General features: G+C 39.8%; 1 protein-coding gene across 1 annotated transcript in view; it reads left to right on the forward strand.

The window, feature by feature from the left end:
- The window catches only part of LOC131246678 (uncharacterized), a 37,153-nt gene that overhangs the window by 16,669 nt on the left and 7,985 nt on the right, over window positions 1-12,499 (forward strand). The gene's annotated exons all lie outside the window — the stretch shown is intronic.

The following is a 12,499-nucleotide window of genomic DNA, read 5'->3' on the forward strand; positions in this document are numbered from 1 at the left end:
ACCCACCTGATGAATGGTCTTGACTGCGGACACTTGTCCAAATTGAGAGCAGTGCGTCAGATAAGAAGTCGTTGAGCTCCCCAATTTCAACACCATCATCATATCTATTTGGGGTTATTTAAGTTTCATTATTTGAAATTTCCAGAGGTCTTTATTGTTTTTATCATGCATATTCTTTTAGGTGTTCCTAAATCCTAATGCATTTTGGAAGTAGGTTCTCTTTTATGTTTTCATATTTGAAACTTGAACACTCTTTTATCTTCACTTGTTAAGCCTTCTGTTCTTGCTGCATGCTTGAAGTTATTTATGATTATCTGAAACATGTTCTTGCATTCATCTAACTGTAAGCTTCTTGTTTACTCATTGAGTTCTTGATTTTGGTTGTGGTCTTGATGTTTTAACAATTTTGAATGGGGAGTTTCTTGATACTTGGCCGTGTATGAGTCTTGATAAGCTGACTAAATTGTGGAACAACTCAAGGTCCAAAGTCAGATTGGTTGAACAATCCCAATCTTCGACATGTGGACACTTGCTTGTTGAAACAGAGCCATTGGGTATTTTTTAAACTTTTAACCATCCAAGAAATTTTCTCCAATCTGATTGTCGGATATCAAATAAACATTTTCATGATACATCTAAACTGGGACCCATAAGTGACCATTTTGATATGAATTACTCGTTCAAGCTAGTTTGATGTTGATCTTCATCATGGCCTTGCCCCAGTGATTGGGGTCGATCTTCTCCAAAGCCTTGCCCCAGCTATTTAGGGTTGATCATCTGTATCCTTGTCTTAGCTATTTGGGTTTGGGGTCCCATTTCATAGTAGCCATGTCCCAACCATTTGTCATTGATCTTCATCACAGCCATATACCAACTACTTGGGGATGATCTTGATCTCAGGGTGCAACGCGGGCTTGTTGGCTCGGGTTTTGGGTCAACCGTAATCTAACCTGAACTTTGGAGCAACCAACTGCGCAATGCAACCCAGCCTGACTTCCAACCCAAGGTGCCCAACCCAAAATCCTATATATTCGATCCAATGAACTCCAACTGACTGGATCAACTCATGTTGCAGCCATGTCTTCTTTGTGGCCTTGTACTAGCTATTTGGGGTTGATCATCATAGTACCTTGGCTTGATGTACAAATCTTGTTTTGCCAATAGCATTCTAAATATTCAGATTCAAGATTGCTTGGCAGAAGTTGTATGATTGGCCGCTCACCTATTCTTTTATATGGGTCTTTCGACCGGCTGGCTTCCAGGTGGATTTTCCCATTACATCTCAGATATTTCATAAAAATGTCATGGAACTTGAAAACTGTTTTGGAAAAAAAGGATCCCCAACTTTCACTTTAAGAAAAGATCTTACTGAACCAATGTAATTTATATCAGATAATCAATCCTGGTAACTTTCAATTCAACAAATGTCTTCTACATTCAAAATCAGTATCATAATATCTAGTACCTTCAAGATACATTTATTTGCATCACTTGTTCAAAATCTATACCCCATTGATGATCTGATAACTCTCAAACCATGCTCTAGGAGATTGTTTCAATTTATACAAACAATTTTCTAACTGACAAACCTTTTCTTCCTCACTGCGAATGGTTAATATAAGTTACACATGTAGGCCTTCTATAGATCTCCATACAAAAAGGCTTTGTTATTATTATTATTATTATTATTATTTACATCTAATTGATGTAGACTCCTACATTTATTTTTGGAAACAAAGTGAATTACTCAAACTGAGTTTGATATTCGATCAAATTTACATATTGTGAATAGGTTTGATAAGACGAGTCTCTTCCAATGCGTTGGAATTGCGCATTTTCCAACATCTAAACATTTCCAGTGAAAAAAAAATATTTAAGGGCCTGTATCAAGTGCCCTTTTCATTTTCGATTAGACTGTTTGGGAAGGACTGGCTTTGCATATGTAATCAATGGATGTATGCATGTTCAATGTTTGTTGAAGGATCGATCTATGTGGACTTCGTATTCACCACATACACTCATTACACCATTGACCATCACATTGTATCTATGTGGGCCCCATCACGGTTTATGGATTTAATCCAAACCGTCAATCAACTTATATAGATTAACATACAGAATGAGTCAATCCACCATCCAGATTATCACGGTGTATGTTGACACCCCACTTCTAGACTATGCACCCACAATAACAGTTTGATTTACTTATTAGGTGGGCCTTCTTTGCACTATGAGTCAATCCACCATCCAGATTTCATCACCTAATGATCTCCAAGATAGGGCCAACCTTTTCAACGGCTAAGATGCCATTCACACGAAACAGTGGGTAATGAATTGAGGTTCTGCCATTCACATGAAACAGTGGGTAATTAATTGAGGTTCTGCTTTCACATAGACACAGCACAAACTCATCCATTACAAAAGTATTGAAAATTAAAGATCCGATTACCAGATGAAGCAAAGAAAACACAGTCCAAAGATAACACTACACATACAATACGATAAATACAGATTCTGGAACGAATTAGCTGTAAGCTGAAAAAAAAACATATTAATATATATATATATATATATATATATATATATATATATATATATATATATATATATATATATATATATATATATAGGAGAGAGAGAGAGAGAGAGAGAGTGACAGTGAGGACAGTCTCAAAAAGATAACGATGAAGCTGGTCCTCAGCTTTCTCCGCTCATCAGAAACTTGAAATAAACCATGCAACTGCTACATATATAAGCACGACTCCAATCATAATTTTGATGATGCCATTCATAATCCCCTCGTTATCAGTATTTCGAAACATGTCCGAATTCGAGACGCCTGAGCCCTGCACTCTATTTCGATCTTCGTCGGTGCCTGGCGGGGACTGAATGGGAGCGAAACCACCTTCAACTCTTCCCAACAGTCTTCCTGTCATGTTTGATGATGCCCTTTTATGTACACCACCGGTGTTGCCGGACCCATGTTGCTACAGAGTGGCCTAATAACATGTAATCAACTTACTATTACACCTCAGATACAATGGATGAATCTGAAAAAAAAAAAACAAAAATTCCTAAACTTGTCTTCAAAATTTTCCGTTTGCAATTTAGGATTATACCTTGAATGTAGTCCACCCTCTGACAGCCTCACCGTGCGTTCTGAACGATCGGTGTCTGGACCCGCTAAATCTTTCAACCCGTTCCCGAGCATCCTCCCAGTTGTCATATATTCCTGGCACTCTACCCACAAATACGACATAGTATTTACTCATTTCTACCTACAAACAAAACACGTTGTCAGAATGAAAGTGCATTGTGTGCTCATGGATTAATCCGGGGTCTTTTATAGAACTAAGAACATCACTTGTGGTCATGCAGTATCCTAAATTTTCTCACCTGAACAACGAATTCAAGCCAATTACAAAATCCTCTCGAATATACCTTCTACATTCAAATGATAAGGTAAACAAATTCATCTGGCCTTCATGTGCATATGTATTTAGATTCTCTTCGAAATTAGCAGTATCCATACATAACCAAGTATGATTACTTGAAGTCAGACTGTGACACCACAATATGACTATATGAAGAAGTAATCATATCTGTTCATAATATTTATCAATTGTTGAATAGGTATATGGCACCTGTACATATTGAGGTGTCAGTATGTAATAGATAGAATTTATAATATCAGAGATGAATGACTTATCTTAATAAGGAAATAGAAGCATAATCAGCTAAAAATTTAATCCGAATGGACTCAGAATGAATCTGAGGCAGACATCACACCACATTCCTGAATTAAGGATTGAACCATAAAGTGGACAATATATCAGTTGAACAGAAGTGAACAAATCTAGTCTGCAAGTCCGTCGTAGACATCACTTGCAATGTATTTATAACCTACATTGGTCAATATATCAATGAATGAGAAGTGAAGAAATCTGCTCTGCAATTCTGAGGCAGACATCACAACATATTCCTGCAATATATTTATAATCTACAGTGCACAATATGTCATATGAAGACAACTCCAGATATCTGGCCTAATAGTCTGAAGTAGACTTCACAGCAGGTTCCTGCGAAGTCTTTATTAAAACCTACACTGGACAATATATCAAATGAAGAAAACCGAATATATCTGCTCTGATAATATGACGCGAACATCCCAACAGGTTACTGTATCATGTAAAAGATCAATAGTCTGTATGTTGAACATAAAAGGATGATCACAAATAGCAGATTAAAAAAAAAAAAAGAACTATTGGGATGGTCCGACCATTAACACTTACAAAATCCAAAATTAACTGTCAGACATCACAGCGCAGGCAAGACTAAATCCCACAGCATCCAAACCCATCCAACCATAATAGTTATACAGTAAATTTAAGAAAGAAAGTTTATAAAAAAAATCAAAAAGAGTGAAACAGTTTCATCATGAACCCATAAACAAAGTAGCAAATGGAATGTTTTTTTAAATCGGATCACTGCGTTCAAGCAGTTTTTGCACCCACTCCTTACGCCTCTCATGGCCCATCTTCATGAAAAGCCCGACAGTGACAACGTCCCCCTGCAACATCCGTGCAGCATGCAGTTGATCCTCAGGGTTGAGTCCCTCTACCTCTTCAAGTATGCTCAGAATTTTTTGGACTCGGGTCATTTTCTTGCCTTGGGACATTGTAATAGTAAGGGACTTCACGGCATCAGCCACTTCACCCATTCGGTCGCCAATTAAATCACTCGGTTTCTCCCTTTTTGGACGAGACAAGCCGATAGTGGTAGAATGGGTGTTCTTGGACCCCCTCGAGGTATCCACGTTTGGTGCATTTATCCTATTCAACCGATTAGATGCATCATTGACATGAGGGGTTGAACCACTGTCGTGGGCCTCGCCAGAGTCTAAAGAGAGGCGAACTGTGTCAGCCCCATAGTCGTCTGTATCAAAGTCAGAATTCAACTCATTTCTACTTCGTCAGCAACTATAAAAAGGTGATGAGTAAGCCGTGCTCGCAAATGAGCCATGAGCAATGTCATTCCCGAACATGAATGACAGATCATAGTATCTGTCAATATGTTTGCCACGCACCTTTTCGGCGAATGGGTGAGACTGCAAAAAGTAAAATACAATGTTACAAACCCATTGTAACGAATAAAACTGAACAAAGGAGAAGACAAAGAACTTTTAATGCATAATTACTTATAGCTATGTACCTATCCCAGACTTCGTCTGTCGCCTTCACCATTTTGTTTTCACGGTCCCATCCAAATCCGAAGGCATTCAACATGTCTTACACGGCCCAAAAGAATCTTTTTAACGTCCGCAATCGGTTAAAAATATGTTTGTTCTTAAGATCATCATCACATCTATCAGAAATTTTTGTTATGGTGGCCTTTTAAGCCTCTGGTTTGAATCCCATATCAGTTTTCCTCCCGAGGTAGACTTGTTCCACTAGTGCATCAATTAATGCATTGTCCATATGATCTGTCCATTGAATTCACCCAATTTTCCTACCAACTGAACGTTTACTTTTGCTGCCAGTTGTCAAAATTTTCCTATTAGGGCTACTAATAAGCCTACTTGGTGATGTTGTGTTCTTTTTGGGGGAGCATGTTTCCAGTCTCGGGGAACCTGTTTCACGTAAACACCTTTTTCCCTTGTACGTACTTCTTAAGAAATTCATATTACCTACGCATTAGTAACAGTTAATGGGAATAGAAATAGTTAACATAATAACTTAATTGCAGTTTATAGGAAACCATATAAAGTACAGATTAAAGCATCTTGAAATATAATAGGACAGCTACTGTTAACCCGGCATGTAATCAATATTAAATTTAGTGTCATAGAAAAATATCCATGATGATAAAGTACCTATTAGATCTTAAAAAAAAAAAAAACCAGTTCAAAATCCCACCAACCAAACACAATTTTTAAAAGAAGACAATTTGTTGTTATACAAACAGCATAATACATGAAACAGACGCAAGGCGAAGTCAATGACGCTGTCGGGTCCGAGACAAACTATCATCCCACATCCTATCTGCGATGTCATCCCTTTTTTTCGTCCAGTCTTCTCTTGTTTTATCTGTCATGCAAGAAAATGCCCGATTTTCTTCCATCGTACTTACGTCCACAGGAGATGGCGATATGTCATTAGCACTGTCTGCAATATCCTCAACTGTTTCTGTAAATCCGTCTTCACCACATACACGGATGAAGTTGTGTATTACACAACATGCTATAACAATCTTTACTTGAGTTTTAAATTTGAACTGTGGTGCTACACGGAGTATAGGGAAACGACGTTTCAAGAGTCCAAAACAACGTTCAATGACATTTCGCAGCTGTGCATGACGATAATTGAATAGTTATTTCTTATTTGTAGGCTTTCGTCCGGTACAAAACTCATTCAAATGATACCTGACACCCCGATAAGGTGCCATAAAGCCAGGAGAATGCGCATAACCCGCATCAACGACATGGTACTTCCTTACACAAACCAACGTATGGGTATTACAAATTTGTACATTTGACCTTCTAATATTATTTCTGTTACGAAATCACATTGGTGTTTAGTTACCATGAGGTATAAGGAAATAATCTGGTCAACGAGTTAACGCATCATGTAAAACATGAGCATCAGATGCCGAACCATCCCAACCCGCAAGCACATAGACAAATTTTAAATTAAAAGTACAAGCTGCCAATACATTCTAAGACAGATCACCTTTCCGATTTCGAAATGTGGCACTTGCTTCTTTGGGCAAATGTGCAGGTATATGAATCACATCAAGTGCCCCAATACAATCCTACAAAAATGTTGTTATGACTTTTAGGTTCTTATTTACAAATTAACACATAGTTAATTCATTTCAAATATGTAAATCATTACTAATTTTACCTGAAAATATAATGACCACATAAGATTATCAGATATCTCTTTCGGTGTATATAAACCTGGAAACTTGATATATTCAGGATAAAGTCTTCAGAAATGACTTGGAAATGAAGCATCAAGAACTCTTCAGAAATGACGACTAACGGTCTCACCAGACCTGGAAAAGCAGTGTCCAATGACCCGGTTTCTTACATTGTGGCCTATTGTATGGAGGAACAATACCACTTGTTCCTCCAAACTACACCTCCTTGAATCCGAAAATAAATTCCGATCTCTTAGTAGAGAGCATAATTCGAAGAACTTATTCCAACCCATCCTTAACTGTGCTACACAGTCAACATCACTCTTTTTAATGATTCCATTTATGAATCTATTTCTCTCAATATCACCACCTCTATGCCTTGCGTTCATACAATATCGCCGATAATATTAAGCAGCTCCCATGACACACGTAGACGCTGTGATAACGATTAATGCAGCAGCTATTTCGTTTTCATTCCATTCACTACTGGAAGACTGATCTCCGTTGTTTTCCCCAGAATGAGACACCATTTTGTCAAATGGGGGCTGCACCTGTTATTATTCTTAGTTATTTTGTAATTTTTAATGCATATGACATAACTTGAGTATATGTACAACAATGAATACAAGTGTAATAAAAAGAAATATAGAAACACAACATACAGGAAAGGTAGATATGAGATGTATGTAAATTTGGGGATAAAAAATTTAACCAGTCTTTACAATATCGCATGTCATAGTGGAAAGAAATGAATCTGTGATTAGGGAAATGTTAACAGTCGGCCGACAGGAAATTACATATATCAGGAAATAGATGATGGCCCGATCACATGTAATGAATGTAGGCATGATCAGACAGAGTATAGATACGCACCTCTGTTTGTTGTTAATGAACTGATTAGTGTGACGATTTGTACATATGCAAATAGTGGATTCTGCATCAATGGTCGTCAGAAAATTCTGTAAAATAATCTGAATTCAACAAGAAATTTGAAAGTAGAATGGGAACGATATTCCATCCAAAATGAAGACATTTGCTTACAAAACACTAGAAATCTGATCTTATAGTCTTTCAGACAGGTGTATCATGAACGATGAATATTCATAGCATTATGGACAACAATATCTATAAACAACAGGTTTCGATTTGCTGTATTGAGACATTGTAACATATTGAGGTTGGAGTATTACCTTCTATATTCAACGCAGCACTACACGAAACAAACCATTGGAAAAGACAAGAGAACAGTAGTTTTTGGGTGGAAGGAATTGGGCGAGGGAAGCATCTGATATAGGCAGAAACTTTAAAAAGAGTAAGCATTGGCAGATGGATATCATAAATATTCGAACAATGTATAACACGCAGTGGTCATGTCCCACAAGCCATGAGGTGAATCCATCAGCAGGATTCAGTTCAGATACGATTTCACCTCATGTAGATCTAAACATGGCAGAAAATTGGATTGAAAACTTTCATCGGATAGACCCTCTGCGTAGGGTATAGGAGAGAGGTGTATACGAAAGTACTCATCTCCTCCTGTAAAAGAGGGTACATGAGAGAAACGGTATCCATGGATGAAAGGATGGATACAGTCCATTTAGAACAAGGATCAGCTGTTGTCCCAGAATGTATAGTGGGAAGAGAAACCCATACCTTCTTTCACTTCTGCCCTTACGGTAAGAAATTTTGGGCGTAAGAAAAATAATGTTTATGAAATGATGGCCCTAAGAAGAGGGCATATCTTCTTCAACGTAGGTGAAGACGATGAAGCAAGCAACTGCGTCTCCGTCTAAGATGTGGCCGTAAACTCATCCATTCCTTTTACAAGAGGGTTTTTTACGACGGAGAAGAAGAAGGATGGCGCAGGAAGAGCATATGGATGTGCGAAGCACGCAGTCGTTTGAGGGAGTTCTCTGCTTTAAGAGGCGGTGCAGTGCAATGACATCGCTACACTGCCCGATGTCGTCGTAATGTACATCCGAACCGCGTGTCCACGCAGTTTTGGTTCGGCGCTGTATTCGCATGCTATGTACTAAGGCGGATTTCAAATCCAATTCAAACGCGGTATATTGTATTTATTCAACTTAAAACAATGCAGTACGTTAGGTCCGGGCGATCCAAACAGGCCCTAAGAGTCCAAGATTGATCTTATCTAAAAGAACAAGAATGAGAATTTCTCTTATGGATGACAACACCATAAACTCTTTCACTGATCTCCAATGAGAAAAAAAGAAGAGAATGGGGACAAAAGAAACAATAAAAGCAATTCAAGCTCATTGCAAATACTGTTAGACAGCTCACATACCTTGTATATCCATACCTTATATATCTTGTTTCTATAGTTAAAGAATTCTGCGTTTATTCTTTCCTTGTATAGATGATTGTAATATCTATATATTCAACCCCATTGGTTGTCTCAAATATACAGAAAAACTTCTGCATCTCTTTACTTTCATGGTATCAGAGCCTCCTTGATCCAAAACCGTCCCTGCATCGTCCGGTCACCACCCCTGCTGCGTCTGGCAACTGCCCCTGCTCATCCGACCGCCCCGCCTGCATCATCCGACCGCCCCTGCTGCGTCGTCCGTCCATCCCTGTTGCGTCCGGTCACTGTCCCTGCGCATCCGATCGCCCCTCCTGCATCATCTGGCCGCCCCTGCTGTGTCGTCCGGTCATCCCTGCTGTGTCCGGTCACTGTTCCTCCGGTCACTGTTCCTGCGCATCCGACCGCCCCTGCGTCATCCGGCTGCCCCTGCTTCGTCGTCCGGTGATCCCTCTGCTTCAGATCTGCTCGTCCTGTCCTAGATCTGCTCATCCGAACCTTGCTACTGTTCGAACTCGTTGCTGCTCCAGATCTGCTGTCCGAATACTATTGCTGTTCGAACATATTACTGTTGCTGTTGTTCCATCCTGTTCCAGATCTGCTTTTCTAAATCCTATCTCTATTCAAATCCGTTGCTGTTGTTGTGTTATTCTACCAGATCCAGAAACTACAATTGCTTGGGTATCTCCTGCTGTATGGTACATCTTACACCTTCTGCTGTAACTCTTTGAGTACTTTAAATTACTTCAAAACAATGGACAAGAACTCATCACGTACAGAGGCCCCACGTTGTAGTTTTGATGGTACCAACTATTCTCTCTGGGCCATCCATTTCCAGAACTTCCTCAAGGGTCGTGGGTTGTGGGGACTCATTGATGGATTTATTTCTATCCCCACTTCCACAGATGCCGAAAAATTAGCTGATTGGGACATGAACAATGGACGAATTATTACCTGGATTCTCGATTCGGTCGATCGGTCCATTGCTATTGGCCTCACACCTCATCGCACTGCTAAGGCAATGTGGGAGCACCTCCAGACAATTTATCAACAGAGTAGTGCAGCCCGGTTATACCGCTTGGAACAGGATCTCATTAACCTTACTCAAGGTGATGACAATATTCAATCATTCTACTCCAAAATTGTCACTATTTGGACAGAGATGGCTATGATGGATCCAACATTTCCTCATGACTTTAAGATATTCCAATCTATGCGCGAGAGTGCGCAAGTACGACAATTTCTTATGAAGCTGCGTCCGAAATTTGAGCATTGTCGGGCTGCTCTCTTGAACCGTAGCCCTCCTTCATTGAATTCGATTATTAATGATTTATTGGCAGAGGAACAACGACTGAAGGTTCTCTCTCTTCCTTCCTCAACTCCGGGGTCATCTAATATGGTGCTTGCTGTGTCTACTACGACACCAACACGTGGTTCCACTTATTTGACTTGTCGCGGCTGCAACAAGGTGGGTCATGTTGTCGCTTAATGCAAAGAATGGTGCGCTTATTGTCGACGGACTGGTCATGGTATTCAGGACTGCCGTACACGTGCCTATGCATCTTCTTTAGGTCGTGGTCGTGGTCGTGCTCTTTCTGCTACTACTACCACTTTCTTCCGAGCCGTCTGTTATTGGTTCTCCACCTACTATTTCTGCTGAAGGTATTTCATCTCCGTTGACTCCTGCGATGCTCCAACAAATCGTTCAGGCCCTTTCTGCGGCCGGTATGTCAAGTATATCCCCATCTCCTACATGGTTCTTTGATTCGGGTGCTTCAAATCATATGACCGGTGTTGTATCCCATCTTTGTGACATTCGTCCCTACACTGGCAATCAAGCTATTTCTACTGCGGATGGCACTAGACTACCTATTCAGTCCGTTGGTTCATTGACTTTCTCTCCTTCTGCTCATCGTCAATTCACTCTTCCTGATATGTTTCATGTCCCTAACCTCTCCTCCAATTTAATTTCAGTTGGTCAACTCACATCCAATAACTGCTTAGTCATGTTTCTTTCCAACTGTTGTTTTGTGCAGGATCTGGCAACGGAAAAGGTATAGTGCTGGACTTTGATCCATCTGTCACTCCGACTTGTTATTTCTTTTCTCCATCTTCATCAGATACTACTTCAGCAAATAAATTGTGGAAATTGTGGCACTTTCGCCTAGGTCATCCTCATTCTGATCGGTTACTTCAGTTAATTTCATCTGCCATGTTAGGGAATATTTCTCTTGATAAAAATGATTTGGATTATTCTTGTTCTTCCTGTTGTCTTTCAAAAAGCAAGTGTATTCCCTTTTCTTTAAGTATTACAAAATCATCTTCTATGTTTGAACTTGTGCATACGGATGTCTGGGGTTCTTCACCAATTATGTCTCTCTCTGGATTACGATATTATGTTATATTCATTGATGATTTCACACGGTACACTTGGATTTACTTTCTTCAATCAAAGTCACAGGTTTTTGAAAAATTCAAGTTATTTCACTCTATGGTGAAGACTTAGTTTCAGGCTACAGTTCAAACTCTCCGCTCTGACTCAGGGGGGAATATCTCTCAACCGAATTTCGTACATTTCTTCAAAGTCATGGGATTATTCATCAAACCACCTGTTCTGATACTCCACAACAGAACGGGGTGGCTGAACGAAAAAATCGTCATATTGTTGAAACTGCCAACACCCTGATGACAGCTATGGGTGTTCCTCGTTCCTTCTGGGTGGAAGCCATGTTACATTCAGTCTACTTGATTAACCGGATGCCAACCAAAGTTCTACACAGTAAATCTCCCTACTTTGTTCTCACCGGCTTACCTCCTGCATATTCCACATTCCGTGTTTTTGGTTGTATCTGTTATGTTCACCTGGCTTCACGTGAACGTAATAAACTATCTCCAAAATCAGTCAAATGTATGTACTTGGGATTTGGAGAAACTCAAAAGGGTTTTCGATGTTATGATCCTGTTTCTCGTCGTATTCGGGTTTCACGGCATGTTATTTTTCTTGAACATATTGCATTTCATTCCTCTCCTCCTCCTCTGCACACTCCAAACTCTTCTGGTCTAACCACCTTTCCTGAAATTCCGTTTGCCTCGAGTACTCTCCCTCGTCCGTTGCAGGTTTACTCACGTCGAGCACGTACAGATCCACCACCTATTACTCAACCCGAACCTACTGTACCTGTTGCGGATCCCGAACCTACCTCGATACGTCGTTCCGCTCGTGAACATCGAGCGCCTGATCGCTTGATATGCTCT

The sequence above is a fragment of the Magnolia sinica genome, chromosome 5 (assembly GCF_029962835.1).
Source record: "Magnolia sinica isolate HGM2019 chromosome 5, MsV1, whole genome shotgun sequence".
NCBI classification, from domain to species: Eukaryota; Viridiplantae; Streptophyta; class Magnoliopsida; order Magnoliales; family Magnoliaceae; genus Magnolia; species Magnolia sinica.